This window comes from Gordionus sp. m RMFG-2023, chromosome 1, assembly GCF_954871325.1.
Source record: "Gordionus sp. m RMFG-2023 chromosome 1, tfGorSpeb1-WG-v2, whole genome shotgun sequence".
In the NCBI taxonomy this organism is placed as follows: Eukaryota; Metazoa; Nematomorpha; class Gordioida; order Chordodea; family Parachordodidae; genus Gordionus; species Gordionus sp. m RMFG-2023.
Window position 1 is genome coordinate 34,548,991 of NC_088775.1, and position 21,921 is coordinate 34,570,911.

Below are 21,921 nucleotides of genomic sequence, written 5' to 3' on the forward strand. Positions count from 1 at the left end.
TTTAAAACTAGCAAAAAACAAATTCACTTGAGTGGACAGACAAGTGATAGGTGGTTTGTGTCTCAAACTTGATGTTAAACAAATTATAAAATATAATGTTATAAAAAATGTTGTAAAATACTGTAAAAAATTTGACGGGAAATTCAAAAATAATTGAGTACAATATATTAAGATTGTATTGGTTGATATTTAACAATCTATTAATATTATAATATGACTATAATTGTATTATAAATTATTATAGCAAATTTTAACCATATATAAATTAAAAATGTAATAGATAATATTCTAGATAATTTTATCCTACCCCTCAACTTATACTTACCCCCTACCCCCTTTTAGATATTAAGATGCAAACTGTTCCTACCCCCCTCTCCCCGCTCATGTAGACGCTGAACGTCAGTCTTAGAAGTGACTGAAATTGATGGAATTGAGTTAACAACATACTGAAAAACGTTTTTTTGATCTTTCCTCAATACAGTTTATGCCGAGGTCTGCTGAACATAGCTCTTAATAACATCATAAAAGACATGGCTGATAGGTTTATAGTTTTATTATATAGCAAATATTTTTCAATATAAAAAATTAATTTTTAAAAAATTATATGGTTTGGTCCGGTTAAAGATTAACAGGTACTGGAAACCAAATCAAGGCGATTTTAATTCAATTATTAAATTCTATTAACTATAAATTTTCTTATTTACTAAATTTCCTTTTCTACATGTTTTACATAAGATCTAAAGGTTCCCCTCAGCTGATATCCCAGTTTGAGTGGAATCATATTATACGAAACCTGGTGAGTTTTGTTATTCTGGGCTTTGAAAACTTCGGTCTTACCGTTTTGCTGGAATATGGTGTTTTCAATAAGTACTTATGGATCCCCATCAAGTCAAAGAAGGAGAGAAAATTTTTGAACAATTTGCAATCAGCAACTCCTATACCGATCAATATTGATGCGAAAGACAAAATGTCTCAGCTTATTGACAATAAAGAAAATATTAAAATATTTCCTAAGGGAATAACAACAAACGATGAAACAGAAGAGGAGAAGGTAGCGCAGGAGAGGATAAAGGTGGATAAATGTGATTCCCTAAAAACACTCTTGATTATTCGAAATGTAACCAAAGTTTACGATAACAACGTTTTGGCTATACATAAGGTGGCATTTGTTGCTGAAAATGGGAAGTGTTTGGGGTTGTTGGGCGTTAACAGAGATTGTTAAATAAATTATTATATGTATTAATTAACATATTTTTAGTCAATTAAAATTCTACTAATTGTAGAGTATAAATCTACTATTAGACTAATTTAATAGAGAAGCAATGAATATTTAGAATTATATTTCTCATTCTTGGTATTTTATTTTTCCTGGACTAAGATTTCTCATATTTTAAAATCAATGATTGGCAATAAATTAGGTTGGATGCCATATTTCATGTTAATGCCTTTCTACATGAAAAAAGTTGAATCTATTCCTTTTAGGACCGCCTCTAACAGTGACAATAGTTGAATAATAACAGCCTTGTCCCAAATTTTACTACTTTTTTTCTGCATTAAAGTGAATAAAATACGCAAGCACTGGATGGGAAACTGGTATTTTATACTACCCCTCCGAAATTATCATTTACAATTTAATGCACTTTTCTCATCTTATATACCCTATTATCCGTATCTACCAGAAAGTTTATTAATTGAGCTAAAGGAGATAGATAATTTATAAAGGAATCCCACTGAACCTGAACTTTAAATTAAAACTCATTTAATTATAGTATTGTTTTATCTCTAAAACCAAGAATGGAAAAAATAATATTTTAAGAAAAACGACGACATTTAAAATGGTTACCGCTGAAACGTCAATCACTGAGGGAAACATATTTGTTCACGGAAAGAGCATAAGAGAAGAAAGAGAGACAGCGAGACAATTTATGGGTTATTGCTCACAAGATGACTCGTTAGATCAATTAATGACAACCGTTGAAATCTTGCAATTCTAATCGTTAATAAAGGGCATTAGTAGAGAGGATGTCCAATCAGTTAAATACTATTATTTAATGAATTAATATTCTAATTGTTAATATGACCGATTAATACTAACCTTTAAATTGTTTTTTTTATGTTGATATAAATTGTTTTTTTTATAAATTGATAGATTGATTTTTTTATATAAATTTTGATATATTAATATGAAAATTGTTATATAAAGCAGATTTTTTTTAGTTTAAAGAAAAATGTAAAATTTTAAAATATATTGTATAAAAATTAAATTATTAATTTAAAATAAAATAAACAATCTTTATATTAGAAAACTTTATGGTTTCATTTTTATATTTAGAAAACTCGTATCATTACTTCATTTATTTTAGAATACTTTATGGTGGCAGCTCCGCCACATATTCGAGGAAATCGCAATGGCGATCTTTTTTTGAGTAGATTTGAAGACATCTTTAAGGACACTCAGATCTCGGACATTGAAAAAGCAGGTTCTTTTACTAGAAGACTACCAGATGAGGTATATATCAAATTAGACGAACTAAATAAAATTGGGCTATAATGACTTACAAAATATTCTGAAATCCACAGACAATATGATTTTAGCTACTATAATATAGACAACTAGATAAATAAAGTTCTGGAATGTAATATTTATATTATTCTAAAAACATGTAAGATATGATTAATTTAAAAAAGTGAAGAATAATTTTAAAAAAAAAATTTTCTCTAAATTATGAATAGACCAATATGGGATAATTATAATAATACAAAGTCCATTGACAAGTTAGAAGATTATTTAAAATTTTATGATAGTGAGAATACTCTAAGCTTAAAAGGTAATTTACCAGATGAATTCGAGTTATGATAAAACATTATATACATTAAAGTGCTTATGTAATTATAAATCGGCTACAGAAATAAAAGAAAATTGTTCTAATAAAAATTTTAGTAAATCTAATAATGAGAATTATAAAAATAGAAAATTGGATAAAGAAACACATTATTATAAAAGAAAATATCATTATAATTGTAAATCTTTTAGTATAAAAAAATTAAAAAATATTAAATTAAAACCTTCTTATATACTAAAAGAAATAAATTATATAATAAAATTTAAAACATTTGTGATTATAAGAAATAAGAAAATAAACTTTAAAGAAAATAAGGAAATAAACTTTAAAGAAAATAAGGAAATAATCATTAAAGAAAATAATGAAATAAAAAAAACTATAACTAAATGCGATAAAAAAAAATTGAAAGTTATAAATTTGAAGACAATTAAAAGTATCACTAAGAGAAGTCATATAAAAGCTAAACGTCTTCATTCTAAAATAATACTCAAGGATGTGATGAAGAGATCTTTTTCTATAAATTTAAGGTTCAAAAAATTATTTTTTAATAAAAACAATCTTATAAATAATTATTATTTCAAAATACATTTTAAATTAAAAAATAAGGGCATAAAGTTTAAATTTCTGAAGAGAGAGATGGATGTACAGACGTACATATCATCTTATCATCTTTTATTAAAAAACATATATAAAAAGTAAAAAAAAAACGCTAAAAATATTATTTAACAATCTTGTTGATTTATCATCCTTTTATTATTCTAACATCCAAATTTGATCGATTCTCTAATTATTCATATATTCCGAAATCCTATTTATTAATGATAATTTTACAATTGGTAATAATAACAATTTTGTAAAATTGACAATGTTCACGACGGAGCTTAACGACGAGCCAGCGTACTCAGAACGATATTTACAAACCAACGTGATAGAATCAAGCCAACGACTACAATGACTTATGAACGACTTGAACAATCATATGAACAACCAAAATAAATATCATTTATTAAGAAACGTTGACTGCACGATAAGATTCACATGCAAGAAAAACCTGAGTGGAGATTATTTTTTATAGGGTGGAATGTTAATATGACCGATTAATACTAACCTTTAAATTGTTTTTTTTTTATGTTGATATAAATTGATTTTTTTATAAATTGATAGATTGATTTTTTTATATAAATTTTGATATATTAATATGAAAATTGTTATATAAAGCAGATTTTTTTTAGTAGAAAAATGTAAAATTTTAAAATATATTGTATAAAAATTAAATTATTAATTTAAAATAAAATAAACAATCTTTATATTAGAAAACTTTATGGTTTCATTTTTATATTTAGAAAACTCTTATCATTACTTCATTTATTTTAGAATACTTTATAATATTCAAAAATTTATTTCAAGTAATTCGCTTATATATATTATATCAACATAATTTACTTTATGATGCCTGATTTAAAACAAATAAATTAAATAAATAGTCTTTGGTATCGGTCTATTATTTTTATATTTAGTTTTGCCTGGGAAATGAATTTGGTCTGACCCTGTCCGCTACATCTTTTTATACGATTTTTTTTTAAAAAATAAGAAATATTTTCAAATCAATTCAAATAATTCTAAATTTTTCGTACCAAAAATGATATACTTTATAAATTACTATGTTTTAAATACCTGGTATTTAGATGATGATTTCATAGCCTATGACATATCTTTAATGAGCACCATTCCGGACATTTTTAATAATCTTATGCAGACTAAAGGTTTATCTCTTGACATGTCAAAATCGGAATTTTCTCCCACAAATTCTATTATCCTAATCCTCTATTTTAAATCTTCCAACTGCAAATTAGGACCTTTTTATACAAGGCGTATTCTGAGTAGCTGGTGATTATACATATATAGATATTTAGGCACTATCTATAAAAATGCCTCAGCAATTAGTTAGGGCGAAATCTTGGAAATAAAAAAATATTCTGACATATTTAACATAATTTTTATCCCACTTGTCACTAACACTGTTCTGGAATACATTTCCGATAAAATAAAAATTTTAAATTCAAAACGCGCTTAATAAAATGATTTAAAATTGGAAAGCCGCTAACATGTACAAAATAAACAAATAAAATTTTAAAAAATAAAGATGTATATAAAGTAAATATCTTGTTTTTTTATATATACATGCGCTATATTTTTATAATCATTAATTGTTTTTATATCTCTTTGTTTTGAATTTTTTTTAATAAAACTCAAAAAATTTTAAATATAATCTATTATAAGGTAATTTATTATTTATTTGAAAATTACACACCCTGATGCCAAATAATAATTTAGCAACTTCAGTGCAGGAACTTTGACAAAAAAATACTTACCTTTTTTTGTTAGTTACTCGTTATTTAAAAAAATTACACATTGTTCGTTGCTCAAGAAATACTCTTTATAAATTATTTTTATTATCAAAAAATTGAACTAAATTAACCAATTTTTCTCAAAAAATGGTTGAAATGATAAAGGATTAAACTATTTAATAAAATTTATAAATATATAAATAGATGAGTGGATAATTTTAAGCATTTTTAACATCCAGATAATAATTTATAAAATATTATCATTAAATAGATGATGATAAAATGAAAATTGTAATTTTTAATTTATTATATAATTCTTAAATAATAATTTATGCCCAGTTCAAACTTACCATGTTTAGATTAGGCCAGAAAATCAACTTTCTCATCAACTCATCTAGCTCAAAAACTATTAAAGATACAGTTTGGATTCAATTTTTATTTTAAAGAATAAAGATTCTACACTTTGATATTAAATTTGTTTGATATATTACTGATGAGATGTCTAGTAGTCGGTAGTAGTGATTGTTAATATAAGAACTTGGTAAGCAATAGTATTGATTGAGAATATATATTTTATTGTTCTTTTATATAAATTAAAATTAATGTTTTTAAGACAAAGATTTTATTTGTTTGTATCATTTTTTAATCAAAATAAGTATCGTCGATAATATAAAATTTAGGGTAATATTTTCTTTTTTCTTCAATAATGTATATTTACATAAATACAGTCATATATATACTTGGTCAATTACATTAATCGTTAATATTTTAAATTGACGCCTCAAAAAAAACATATAAATAGACATGTAAAGTCAAATTGAAATTAACGCTTTAGGCAATAATAAATAAAGAATATATTATTATAACTGTTGTAGCTGTTGAAAAAATATATGTGCATATTTGACAAATAAAGTGGACTTGTAGTAATGTTTATTATATTTATTTAATATTATTAAAAGCATCGTTTTGGATTGTTAAGTTATATTTTTGAGAGGAAAGGGTTGAGAGCAGGGTTGCCAGGTCAAAATTTTCAAATTGTGGGAGAAATTCGGTATTTTGTGGGAGTAATATAAAAATTGTGGGAGAAATATGAAAATTGCTAAAAAAAAAAATTTTGTCGGAATTTAGAATTGACTTAGTTATCCGCTTATTATTTTTTATAAATATAAAATCGAATCTATTTTCCAAAATAAAATAGGTAATTATTTTTCAAAATAAAATAGCCAACTATTTATAATATAGCCAACTATTTTTCAAAATAAAATAGGTAACTATTTTCCAAAATAAAATACGCAACTATTTTTCAAAATAGGTAATTATAGTACGGCACAAAATTTCTTAAATACTATCTTTATTATTAAAATAACATATTGATTTATTATAATATATTAATTTTGTTTAAAAATAATAACCAACGATCTTTTTTAAATACAAAAGAAAGTAAACAAGATAAAATTTTATAAAAAAATTGTAATTTTACAAAGTAAAAAAATATATTTTATGCTAATGTATAAATAAGATTTTATAAAAAAACAAACAATTTTAAATTTACAATGTAAAAAATAATTATAATCAGTGCGGGGAAGTTGTTATACAGTATTTAGTTAATACAATGGGGGAAGGGAATATGATATTTTGAGGCATCAAAAATCTTCAAAGCATAAATCAGTACAGAGCAGTCTATCAACATCTATTGCAAAACAAAAATATTCTTCAAAAATAAGAAATAATACAGATGCAACTACAGTTGCGGAAATGGTAAATACCTATCATGCAGTACAACATTCAGAGAGCTCAGCGTCTACATGACAGTATATATTCACTGGATGCAAACCCCCCTCAAAAATATATATCTACCCCCCTAATATACCAAAATGTTATCCACAGATAATTTAAAAATGTAATGGAAAATTTTCTAGATTATTATAGCCTACCCCCCCCAAAATGCCTACCCCCTACCACCTATCCCCTACCCCTTTATAGATATTAGGATGCAAACTGTTCCTACCCCCCCCCCCCCCCGCTTACGTAGACGCTGAGAGAGCTACTTAACATCACAATGTTGGTAGAATCTTTCCCCATAATATTTAACGACTAATATAAATGAAAAGTATACTTTGTAGAACACAAATGAGCAAGGCTATCATCAATGTTTTAGGATATAAATCCAGAAGGTCAATTGGCATTACCAATGAATTGCATGGCAGCTTTCTGATCTGATAATTCCTCAGTGAATTTGGCAAAAACCAGAGTGTATTTCCAGAATTGAGTCAGCATAATGTTGGTTGACAGGTTCCTCCTAATACGCGCCATCGTAGAATTTTAAAATTTTACAAACCTTTAAAAAATTAATAGATTATAAAAGCTGTCCTAATATTTTGAAAAAAATTTTCAAAAATAAATGGCAGAAGTATATTTAGGAATTTTATATATAGGAAATCTACTATATGCTGTTAATATGCAGTTGCAATCAGAAGAATATAATTTAATAAAGGTTCACTAAATTATGCTGCAGAAATACCAGAATAAGAATATTATTACTATTATCGGATAATTATTAATAAGATTTAATATGATGTCATGTTTGAGGAGATTGTAATGCTTCTTTATTTTTATGATTTGCCAAAATATTCAAAATATTAATTTTACAATGTAAAAAATAAATTTATTTGATTTTATGCAAATGTATAAATAAGATTTTATAAAATATATAAAGTCAAATAGTTATAGTTAATTATATTTTATTTGAGATTTAAATAATGGAACTAAACGTTTACCGTTGTTATTAAGATATTTATAAAATTCCTGGCATGACATTTTATAATTTTGTTTAACCATTAACTCGGCCTCTAATGTTGTTAAAGCAATTCGATTTCTCTCCTTTCTCCAGGCAGTCCTCATCAGGCTAAAAATGCGCTCCGATGAGGCATTAGAATGAGGTAAGGAGAAAACATACTAGCAAATTTTTTCCAAGCATGGGGATTTATCGTTATTACGAAAAAATTCCACCCATTTCTCCTCTGCTTTTAGACCATCTCTTTAAGTATTCTGGCGAATCATAAAAAATGGAAAAAATTACAATCTCTTCAAACAAGGCTTCAATGTCTATCGGTAATTTTAATATATTTATTAAATTACAAAAACCATCAAATGATGGTTTCTGTTCCAAGGTCATAATATTTATACACTTGTAAATAGAGTTATTAAAATCAAATCTTGATTGTAAATATTCCAAAATTGTCTTAATAAAAATATTTGCTTCATTTAAAAATACGTTAATTATAGTAATATTTGAACATTTTAATATGATATTTTTAGCAATAGCGCCAATTTATTATCTATTTTTAACTGTAGAGATGAACAGAGCTGTAGCATGATTTTGTGAATCTTTATCAATAAAGAATCTTCTGATTGCAACTGAATATTAACTACATGAAGTAGATTTCCTAAATGTGAAACTAGTGGAGCACTGCAATTCTAGATAACGATATAAAATATATTAAGTAATTTAAAATATATTTATAATAATTATACATACTGTTCTAACTTCTATTCTTTCTAACACGAAAATTTTGAAAATGTCGAATGGAGAATTGGAGAATTTTATAAAAAATATATTTTAGAGCGGAAAAATAAAATAAAAGAACTAGACATATTTTTCTAATAAATATTTAAAATTTATTTTAAAAATATAAAAATAATCAAATACTGTCTCTCAAAATTATTATTTCTTATTTTTCGGGGAAATTATTTTGTCAAATTTGTACAAAAATTATCTTTAACATCAATCTCTATTGTTGACATTTTAATTATTTTATAAATTAGATTTATAATACAAATTTTTAAATATAAATTAATTAAATAAAAAGATTATGATTTTGGATTTAATTATAAATTTTTTTTAACAATTTTATGTATTTTATATAAAAAAGTAGCTACTTTCTAAATTAGCTAACCGCACATGCTATTTTTTTAAGGTAGCGTTATTAAAAAAGTAGCGCTCTACTTTAGCAACACTGTTGAGCATTATGAATTTTTTAACTATTTTAACTAAGATAAAAACGTGTGACTAATTAATTTCAAAAGAGGTAAAGCTCTTTTTAAAATATAATGAATATAATCTAACTCATATAATGAGCAGTAAGATATATTAAAAATTTCATTTAGGTTTTTAAAATGGAAGTTAAATATATCTCACTGTCCATAATTTTTTTTCACACCAAGAGTTAAATTTAAACTTTTTGATCAATATAACTTACATATTTTCTTTTATAATTAAATATGATTGGAGCAGGCGCGTAAGCTGGAATTTGGTCTGGGGGGGGGGGGGGGGATTATAAAATTTTTTAAGAAATATCATTGAGCATAAATTTATTAGGACTAATAACTTTTCTAATACACAATTTTAAATTAATGTGAATTATAAAAAAATTATATATATAAACCGGCATATAAAAACTATAAAATAAATATGAATTAAAAAATATTAAACAGATATAAATGGCGGCATTGAAAAACTATAAAATAAATGTGAATTATAAAATATAAAGTGTATATAACCACCATATGAATCACTTAAATGACCCAAAAGAAATTTGAATTTTTTGAGCCTTTAAAATTTATATATAAAGTATAAAAAATAATTATTGGAAATATAAATTAATACACAAAATGTTTCTTAGGAATAATTATATTTTGTATGTTTTGAGCTAATTTTTCAATCATCTCATCCTTGCTTGGCGTTAAATGCCTATGAATATTCAAAAGATCAAAACTATTCAATCTAATTTCAGAAGTTTTACTTCATAGGTATGTTTTTCAGAGACTTGCTGGCCCGGCCCCCGGGACTGACCGTATTTTAATTTTTTTAAGTATACCCGGGCCGAGCCCAAAATTTTTTTCAAAAAAACACCCAGCTGGGCCTGAAATTTTTTTTATTAAAAAATATCCAGGCTGGGCTATATATTTTAAAACCGAATATTTGAAATCGCCATTATTAGCTATAAAAATCAAAAATAAATATAATATATTTTAGAAAATTCGGGCTGGGATTGAAGCCAAAAACCCGGGCCGGGCCTGAAAATTTAAAAAAAAAACCCGAACAGGGTCGAAAAAAATTTTGAAAATGAAATCCGGGCCGTGCCCTGCAATTGGTACCTCTGCAGGGCTCTGTTATTCTTCTTAAAAAGAGAATGTTCTCACATTAGTTTTTTAATGGGAAGAGTTGCTAATATATTTATAACCATTTTAATACATTGGGAATATAATCTAAATGTGTTTGAAATAATGCAATGCATCCATAGCATTTTTTGGGACTATATCAACCATAGTTAATCTTTTAATCATAGTTATTCAGCTAATAAGGCATCATAAGATACTTTAATATCTTCAAGATAAATTTAATAAATATTTATTTTTTTTCAATCACCATCTGAAAAAGGTTGAAGGCTTTTATGGAAGTTCTGCAGATTGGTAAGTGCTGCATGATGAATTAAAAACCATTCATTTATTTGAGTTATAAATATATCTAAGAGTTGAGACATCTGTTTTATAATTCTTCTACTGATCCTGTATTAATGTTTTGACGATGAGCTTGCTTGCTGCAAGTCAAGGGGGACAAATATTAAACACGTATAGCTCTGCCTTTGACTCAACAATAATATATAAAATATGAATTTCTTCATCAATATTAGCTCTAATTTCCTTGAGTTCGAATAAAATTCTCTCCGGTTACCTCATCTTCTTAATCAAGTCAATTTTGAAAAGTATTACATAAAATAGTTGTATAATTAAATAATACATTCTAATGAGAAAATATATTTGGAATAAGTATTGAATCCAATAATTTTCTTGCTTCTGAGGAAATATTTTCTTCAAACCATTATGAAATTTCAGTAATAGCATTAATAATCGACTCTTCTAACTCCATAAAAGCTGTTATTGCTTGATGGCGGCGACTCGATCTCGTTGGACAAGCTTGCAATTTCTTTCTCCAAGGAGTTTCAGAGATAATTATTATTTGACCTAGAAATTTAGATAAATATTACGCCACTAATATTTGAAAATAATTGGTAAATTACGCCAAGGAAAACTTGAAATCGAAATTAATTGATAAAATAACTTAGTAGATGAATTGATAAATAAATGTAATTAAATATATATGAGATAGGAATAAATATTAACAAATATAAATTAATATTAACAAAATATTTTTGAAAAATATAATCCGGCATCTGCATTTTTTGGCTTGGGGGGGGGCAGATTTTATAATTGAAACTTCTACCATTTAAATCCAAGAAATGTTTCAAAATATATTATTTCACATTCCATACATTTGCAAACTAAAACGTTTGTTACCAATCTCCTTTTTTATTAAATTCCTGATCTGATCAAGAACAACATCTATAACTTTGTTAACAGTTGTTTTCGACAACAAGTTTATGAGAGAACCTCTTCCCTTTGATTTTGATTTTTCAGAGAGTTTAACTTTTCTTTTCTACGTTTGCTCTTTAAAATAGCCTTCTCTAAATGATCTCTTAATATTTGATAATTTTTTGATATAATACGAATCATTTCCAGGAAATACCCATGATTCAAATTTTCATTTTCAAAGTGGCTAAGTGTTTCAGTAATATTTGATCCTCTATAGGGTAAGTTTTGTTTGCCTAAAAACTTTATTATTTCAAATATTTGTTTTATTATGTGGACATTGCTATAAATTTGTCGATTTTTTTCATTTAATATTTTAATACTAATTGAATTATCAAATGATTTATTTTTTGATGATCTGAGTTAGGCCTCGACAGCACTAATATGTACTTTTGTTTCATGTATTTTAATTACTGAATACATATGACGAAAATGTTGAGCCTGTTGTAAAAGTGTTTTCACATACTGCAGCCAGGCAGATTGAGCAGTACACAGCTTTGGCTTTATTGCACATTAGTTCTATTGTAAACCATTTTATAGGTATTTTTTCATTCATTACCATTCGATAATATAATTTATCACATTTACTATTTATAGGTTGTATAGGATGTTGCATTAAGAATGCAAGTTTTTGTAGTATAGTAGCTGTTAATTGCAGCTTAAAATTTTCATGTTTATGCATATCCAATTCTGATAATCCACTTTGTGAAATATCTAAAGGCATTATTGATGTAGTTGCTTCTGACAAGTGTGAGGATAATAAAGATGGAATTGCTGTAATTGTAGATAATGTATTTTCAGGGTGTGTGAATGATTTATCTGCTGTAATGGTTGGTATTATAGATATAGGTGGGTGTGGCAATGATTGAACTGATGCAATAATAAAAGAAGATTTTGCAGATAATGTAGTTGTTTCAGGTAGATGTGAATGGGAGGTAGTTGCTGATATTCCTAAAATAATAGATTTTTTAATATGAAGTACTAGTATTATAAATACTTGGTACTGATTTATCAAAGAAAGATAATTTAAGTTGTTTTGGATCAGCACCAGCTGCTTTGAGACAAGCAACATCTTTTTCTCTTAATTTTTTAGCTCCACCCTTAAATTTCCTTTTGGCATTTCTATGCATGATAATATAAAAATTTATTATTATTAATTTATAACTTAAGGCTAAAAAAAATATTACAAGATGTGAACTGGAAATTCAAATAATTTTATGGATGAACCAGCCAGTAATAATAAAAAAACATTAATTACTATCTATGGGTTATGAAATATAAATAAGTTTACTTTTGACTTTTTACATACATTTCAAAAAATAGCTATATAAATATTAAATTAGATTTGTTTGCAAATGATTAGTAAATTGTTGCAATCCAAATATTAGGTGAGATTTTAACAATCTGTGTTCGTTGAGTTAAGCTTAGTTAGTAATAATATAGTAAAATAACAATAAATTAATATTAAAAGAAACTTTAGAAAATCAAATTGATCAAAAATTTATTTATTAAAATTATTATTATACCTGGATTTTATTTAATTTCTTTTCTTGAAATAAGAACAATACAATAACAAAAGTTTGCTATATTATTTCTACAATAAATTAATGTATAAAAATATAATATAATAAATTAATTAAAACTTAATTTACACTCTACTCGTAGTCAAGCTCAAAAGGAAGCGATTCACTTCATTCGAAAAAAAACAAGAAAAAGCACGTGATAATGATGTATAGCGTCAAGCGACGTTATTAATATTTTATGAATTCAAATATAGTAAATTAAATGATAATAGAAAATATTATGGACATAATAATATTATTATTTTTCTAATCGGCCTCTTTTTTTATATTTTCCTCCGATCGGCCTCAAAATCGACATTTTCTCGCGGCCTCGTGGGCAAAATGCCCACCGGGTCTTATGGCCAGTCCGCCCCTGCAAATCTAAGATCTTTGAAAGATTATTTTGGTTTTATTTTGGAAGTTTTTTTTTAATGTTTCATTTCTTTTCTTTTGAAATATTACAATGTTCTTTTTTAAAATTTGTTTGGGTTTTGCTTTTGTTTTAATTTTTTATGGTAAAGATGCAAATAACTAATCGAATTTTTATTTCAGATTTGAGCTTAATATTTAGTAATTAATTTTCCTTTATGATTAAAATGCGTAAATTCTATCTCATATTATAAAAAATGTGAAAAGCTTAGTATAAAGGCAAAAATGATTATAAAATAACAAAATAAGTTGTAATTTTCACAATTATTAGATAAAAATATACAGTAAATCACAATTATATAATGTCATTAATATTTGCTGTCTTTTATCGATTGAGATCCTAGTTTTCACCATCAACGTTATAATTAGGAGGAAAGTAGCCTAAATCTATATTATGCATAGGATGTTCAATCAGGGGGTTTCGGTCATTGAGAGTATAAAGCTGAGATAATTGCATTTTGTTATAATTAGGGCTAAACTTTGGCGTATGTAGAATCCCTCATTAGCATCCTCGATCCTAGCAGAGATCCGTTTTACCAGCTCCTTAAAGGTCGGGGCATGAGAGCCGAGCGATGCTAGAGTTGTGGCCATTAGTGGTAGGAATGTATAGTTGGCAGGTAGCGATGGTGAATTAAGTGAGATTATTTGTCTCGGCGTATATTGGAAGGGGCAAGAAGATTGATACATGAGAATTTCCAGATTAGGAAATTCCCCCCTCTTCCAAGGGATCATGGTAGAACCATCAAACCGCTTACCATCGGAATTGTAAAGACCAGTAGGTTCGAGGGCTAACGGGATGCCAGCAGATTTCAAGACCCTGGCAATAGTATCATTGTATTTTGAATGTCTAATGAATCTGCCTCTATAGAGCTTGCAGTGCAAAGAATGACGACCTTTGGAGTTAACTGATGTTTGCCAGAGGATACAGTGATAGGGTATCACCATTAGTGTTGTTAAAAAGCCTGATTTGGCCGATTTTTAAATACGGCCCGATTAAGATTTTAACCAAAATAATATTGTATAAGCCTCAAGATTTGGATAGACCAAACCTTTCTACCATCTATGACCAATATTACCAGGCTTGCACAATATTATTTGGTTATTTAATCGGGCTGTTTTATAAATTTGACCCGAATCGGGCTTTTAACAACACTAATAACCATACGATGGGTAGCTCATCATTGCTTAGGAGCTGATCAAGGTTTCGCGATGGGAAAGTCTTGAGAAATTCATACTCGCTGTCTGCGGATATGGAGAAGAGTAGATAATGGTTTTCGGGATGTCTCCTCGATTTAATGTATGCAACGGAGTTGCCAACTAGAGGTTTATCCTAGTCCAGTAGTGCCAATGAGGGAGGATCGACTAATAAGAGAGACTTCCATAGATCAATTGTCTGTAGAAGAAAGGGGTCAGGATATTTTGTGAGTGTGTGCATGATGGGCTCGCAATAGAGGAGAGAGAATATGAACGCACTAACGGAAAATAGGGAGGGGCCATTGTCACCGGATTTGGTTGGTAAGGTAGCCTGTAAGTATTTCTGTGGCGTTTAATCTCGAGCTCATGCGCAGCGAGGTTGTCATCATATTGAAAGATTCGCGACGATCGGAGTATATATAAAATTGGAATTAGAAGTTAGTTCTTCAATAGGAAGAAAGCTTGGTGGGCTGGGAGGCGGGATAGTTTATCGCAGATGAGGAATATCTCTAGTGAAATATCGGCAGGAATTTGATAAAGGACTCGTCTGTGCCTACTGGAGATCCTAGATGTCTCAAAGAGTTCAATGGTGTATGATTAATTGTAAGATAGTGATTAAGGTCATCTAAGGGGACAATCTTCACTCTTGTCTGGATTAATTCACAGTCCCAAACTGCTCTCGTTGGATTTTAATATCTAGATTACTCATCACTTTATCCGGTAGGCCGACTTGTATACCATTGTCGATATACAAATTATAAAGGTTTAACTTGCATTGGTCATTTATGCCTCATATCTGGTCATTAATGCCCAGACAGAACAAAAAGCAACCTAGAGGGTCACCTTGTTGTATTCCATCGCTAGAAGGAATCAATCTATCTCCTCCAAATTGAAGGTGCGAGGGACTAGCATAACAATCGAAGATAAATTGTGAGTATTCTGGGTAGAGGGTGAGGAAAGAATTTAGAAACTCTCTACGCCTTAGAGATTTAAAGGCGTTCAGAAAGTCTATTTTAACTAGGATATCGGGTCTATTTATAAATACATCCAGATCATGTGAAGGGATACCTCACATGCACATTTCACGTTAACCCCTAATTGATACGGGCACAGGTGATTGGATATTGTGAACAATATTCTGCTTATTACTAGCTTGGCGGTAATTGGCGCCAAGTGCTTCCAATAACGATAGAGTGAATACCTTTATTAGGTTTATGGAGTGCAATGAGCTTAGCTCTGTAGGAGTGGACATTGGTGGGTGGTATGTCTCCAGTACGTATATAGTTGATGAGTTGGGTATTTTCTTCCAAAACTTCGCAGTGTGATGTAAGATGCAGTTAGATCCTATAGGAATATTGGACGAAACCCATCAAACCTATGTGAAGAATCGAGAAGAGCTTGATAAGTTATTTGATCATAGCGATCCAGCTTATTGTCAGAGGTTGCCAGGCGTATGGCGGATTTAACTTTCAGGTTATCCAGTTTTTTAGATATTAGCTTGGCCTTGGTGAGCAGGTCATTTTTGTAATATATATTTTTATCTTTATCATCACCCTTAAAGAATGTGAAATGTAATAAATGGATACGAGATAGATAGTTGTATTCTTAGTGTGTTGTGTCAGGGTTTTTTGCTGGCAGGATCAGGAACTTGTAAGGTAATAAAGGCAAATGACAGGTTGTCCAGCCAGTGTTTTACAGATGAATAATTATTTATCAAGGAAATCAAGTTATTCGACATGTGTCTCGCACTTAAAGCCTTGCTCCCTTAGGTATTCACGAAATGACGAATGGTTTTGGTGTCACTAAAAATATTTCTACATTTGTGGAGTCAGCTGGATCAAACGTGAAACATTTGTTCCAGTGGAGACAGGAACTGTTGGGCTAGTAAGCACATCAGCCAATGAGGTTGGAATGTTGACTATGGGTTGTTTAGTTGTGAGGGCAAGGACAGAAACGGCATTAAGGGTTCGAGGAATGGCTGATGATAAGATGGGTAGCCCAGATTGAGGACACTTGATTTTCTGGTTTCGATGAGATGACAATAATCCCAATTTGGTTATTTTAATAAGTTAATTATACAGTGGGCAGTTATATTTGGTATGTGCTGTGCTGAGGTTTGGTAGGCTCATGAATTGGAAAATTTTACCAGATTGAGGGTGAAGGTGAATATCATTATTGTTAAAATTCAAAATTGTGTTTATGGCTAATTGTATATATTGCTTTGTAAATTAAATTCATATAAGTAGAATGTGATGAAATTTATGTTCTTGACAGTGACCATCAATCATATAGTCCATTTACTAATTGCAAAGTTTGTACCAGTTAAAAACCCTAAGTATATATATATATTTATTTAAAGTTTACCTTGCCCTTAAGTATATTTTTATTCTTCGCTAACCTTGTTCTTCAACACTAAAAAATGATAAGGCTCCTTATTTTTCAACTTTTCAAAATTAATGACACTAATTATTTTTTATTTTTCTACTCTATATATATATCAACACAAATAATAATTTCTTTCTTTTTTTTAACAACGAATAAATAAAAAAATAACAAAAAATATTAAAAAAAACATTATTCTAATAAAAATCGATATTCTAATATTAAAAAAAATTATTTTAATAATAATCGATATTCTATAATTTATAATCCACTCATCACAGCTCACCTCTAGAAGAATCCGCTGTCATCCCTCTACGAATCAGAGATTAGATGGTCGAAGATATCGTCCCAGGTCTCGGAATACTCCTCCTCGTCTCGCATTAATGCCCCCGTTCTTTCCTCCCAACCAACTCCCATCAAGTCTCGCCACGCATCCTCTTCAGATATTTCCTCACCAGTAGTCTCTTGTGAATCCGCCTCCCTTTGCTCCAGCCCTACTCCCCACTCATTCCACGGCGGCGTCACCCCCATTTCCTCCCCGGCATCCAATCCTAGCATATTCCTCTGTTCGTCCACCTCTCCCACTCCCGCAGAATCTGACTGTTGCTATTGATCCCCCCATTCAGGTCACATCAACTCCATCGTCCCTTCCACAGCGTCCAATTCGAGCAAGCCCTCCTCGCTCCCTCCCGCAAAATCCGACAGTTGTTGATGATCCCACCACTCCGGCCACGTCCTCTGGTCTCCTCAGTAGTCTCCGGCGTTCTTCCGGCGTTCCTTGGGCACCACCTTCTCACATTCCTCTTTCTCCACATAAATGGCATATTCGTCGATCTCTCCGTCTCCTGGTTCCACCAATTCTACCTGATGACCGCCGACCCCCTTCCCCTCTGGACATCCACATTCTGGTGTCTGTCGGGGCGCCATCACATGTATCTCCACATCCTCGAAAATCCAGCTTCTGCTTACCGGCGTCATTTTTTCCAATACACGCTTAAAAAGTATTCAATCTATATACATATACATATCTTCTAACCCCCAACGCCACCCGACCCTTCCTTACACCCTCCTCACTTACATTTTTCCCTTTTTTCCCCTTAAAAAAATGACTTCCTCGCCTGTTCTATACAACTCTCTATGAAAAACAAACTGTCCCAAAACACTTACTAACCTCCCCAACCAAACTTTCCCCTTTATGAATCTATTATTAAAAAAAATTTCTTTGAAAAAACATTTACCCCCACATTTAAGAACTCCCGATTTTTTCGGCCTCACACACAAAAATTTCTAAAAAAAAACCCCATCCTACTTAGAAACACAAAAAAAAATGACCTTTTCCCTTAGTTAACGAACCTCTGCTTTCACCCGCCGAAACAAAAATATACCATCCAAAAACATAAAAACTTGTATCTCACTTAACAAATTTCTAATTTTACGGAACAAACAAAATACACTATTTAAACACATAAAAAAAACTTTTATCTCAATTAACAACTCTCTAATTCTCAACTCGGGAAAAATATTCCCTTTAAATACCTAAAAGAATTCACTTTAATTCACGAATCTCAGATTTTACAGACCGAAACAAATATACTATTTAAATACATGAAAAATTATTTTACCTTAAATTAAAGAATCTCCGATTTTACAAGCCTTAAAAAAATGATATACTTTATAATCCTAAATTACACAGTCACGTTTTCTAATTATAACACTATTTCTTACTTCACAATTTATTAACCCACCAAATCTACTCTTTTGACAACTTTTTCCCCAAATTTCCTAATTAATTACTTACTTATCTTGCCAAATTTATATATTTTTTTACCCCAAAACATTTTATATTTTACTCAAAACGACTGCCAACTTTATTTCGCTATAAAATTTCTTTCACAAATTTTTCTTTATGCACCTGTTTAAAAATCTCAAACCAATTTCAATTATTTTCCTCCACTACCCCAAATTATTATTCGCACGATAACCTTGTTAAAATTAAAATTATTTAATAAGCCATATAAAAACTTTTTATTCTCAATTTCTCGATCTTAGTCCTGATTTTTTTTTTATATTGAACCTCACAATTCCACTTTTAAAAAAAACAAAACTGAGATGTTTCTACTTTCTCTTATTACAACAAAACTTCCTTTCTTAAACGGAGACCTTCCCCCCCCCCCCCCCGCTGCTTATCGTTCTACTACCCAAATTAAATACCACAAACCCAAAAAAATTCCAATCTTTCTTTCCCCAAAACCCTATATGACGCTTAATGGCTCATTACTCCCCACTTTACATATATATATAACTTCCCTATTCCTTTCCCATTTATACACTTATTATTACTTTTCTTTCTCTTTTTCCTCTATTCTTTAATTAAATATATCCCTTGATAATCTTATTAAAATATTGAAAGGGAAACTACCGTTTAACGGTCTCATTCCTGCCCCATAATTTTACCTATATCTATCTTCATTGCTCCCTCTTTCTGTACCCCTTCACTCTTAGAATTCCCTTTATTACCCTCTCACCTTCCCCAAGACCCCTCTCAACTTCCCCGCTTCTACCCTTTTACGCAACTGATCATGATGACGCACCCCCTCTCTTCCGTCCGCCAATTCTCTACTCACTTTTCGGCCCATATTCTCCAAAACTACTCCAGCATCCCACTTCTTATTACTGTTGAATATCCGCGCCCATACTGCCTGCCCTACCATAAACTCTGGGGCCTTTCCCGTTTCTGTTAACTCTCCATTCTGCGCGGCCGGTCTTAGCGAATCCAACCAAATCTTGGTTCTCCTTCCCAAAAACTTTTCTGCCGGCGATGGCTCCTCCCCCTTTCGGCTATTATTATAATATGCCACCGCTACCCATATTTCTCCGCCTCCATCCTTTGACTTTCTTAACCAATTCTTGACTATCGCCACCATCCTTTCCGCCTGTCCATTCGAACTCGGATGGTAAGGCGGCGCTAAAATATGTTTCGCTCCCGTTTGTGCACAAAAGCCCCAGAATTGCTTGCTGATAAAAGCCGGACCCCCATCTGATACTATTGTTGTAGCCACTCCAAATTTAGCTCATAGATTTTTTAATACTCTTATCACTACCTGAGTCGTTAACCCCTTCACCTCCTCATATTCTATCCACTTTGAGAATGCATCGACCGCCAATATATACATCTTGTGATCGAAGTCAAAAAAGTCTAAATGAATTCGCTCCCAGGGCTGAGTTGTTTTCGGCCACACACTCTCCCTATCCTTTCTAAGCATCGGAGCCCCGGAATTACATCTAACACAAGCTCGACTGATATTCTCTATATCCTTATTCATCCCTGGCCACCATACATATTCCTGCCCCCATTGTTTCATTCTCTCCATTCCTTGATGTCCTGCATGGATCATGGCCATCATCGCTTCCCTTAATTTGAACGGTATAACACTTCTACTTCCTCGCACTAAACATTCATCTATGATCGCCAACTTCGTCTCTATATATTTGAACGTTTTATCCCCATCTTGCCACGTTTTCCGTCCCTTTAGACATTCTTTGACTCGTCTCAACTCTCGATCCTTTAACGTTTCCCTTTTATTGCCTCCCATGTCACCGGTCCCCCTTTTGATATTCCCGCCATCGCTCTAATTAATATGTGTTCGTCTCTTTCATCTCGCTCCTCCTGCTCCTTATCTCCGAAATCCTCCCCAGCTCCACATCTAGATAAAATATCCGGCAAATAATTTTCCTTCGTACGTCTATACTTCACTTGCACGTCAAAGCTGCCTACGAGCAATAGCCATCTTTGCAAGCGCGGCGACAGCACCAGCTTCTTGTTGTCCTTCTTAAACAGATGTACCAGCGGCTTATGGTCTGTATAAATAATAAACTTGCGCCTAATTAAATATTCTCTGCACTTCGTTAATCCAAAAATGACAGCTAGGGCCTCCTGCTCAATCACAGAATACCGAGTCTCCGCTGCCCTAAATATCCTTGAGAAGAATAACACCGGCCTTTCTAACCCATCAATACAATGTAACAAAGCTCCTCCTACCCCTTTACTAGACACGTCGACCGCCACAAACACCTCCAATTCGTTGTTGAAGCACACTAAAATAGGTTCCTTTCCAATCCTGCATTTCAGTTCTTTAAATGCCACCTCCTTGTACATTCAAATTTCTCTCCTTTCCCCAGCAAATGTTTTAATGGCGACGTTATTTGAGCAAAGCTATCCACGAACCGATGATAATGTTGACCATTCCCAAAAAGGCTTGCACTTCCGCCTTATTACCAGGTCTTATCATATTATTAATGCCCTTCATATTCTTGTCCAAGGGTCTCACCTCTTTTCCCGTAATTTTATGTCCCAGATATATCACTTCCTCAACTCCCATCACACTTTTCTCCGCACTGGCCCGCAATCCTTTCTCTCTTATTCTTCTAAACAATTCCTCCAATCTCGGCTCATGCTGTTCCGGCGTCCTTCCAGTCACCAACACATCATCCATATAATAAAAGACCCCCTCCATTCCCTGGAACACAGCCGCCATTGTTCGTTAAAAAATGGGCGCTGAGACGCTAAGTCCAAATGGTAATCTACAAAATGCAAACAATTTAGGCGTAGTAATGGTCAATAATTCCCTTGTCTCTGCTTTTACGCGCAACTGCAAATAAGCATTGGAGAAATCAACCTTTGAAAAATAAATACTTCCCCTTAAACTGGCCAATATTTCCTCAATTCGCGGCAAC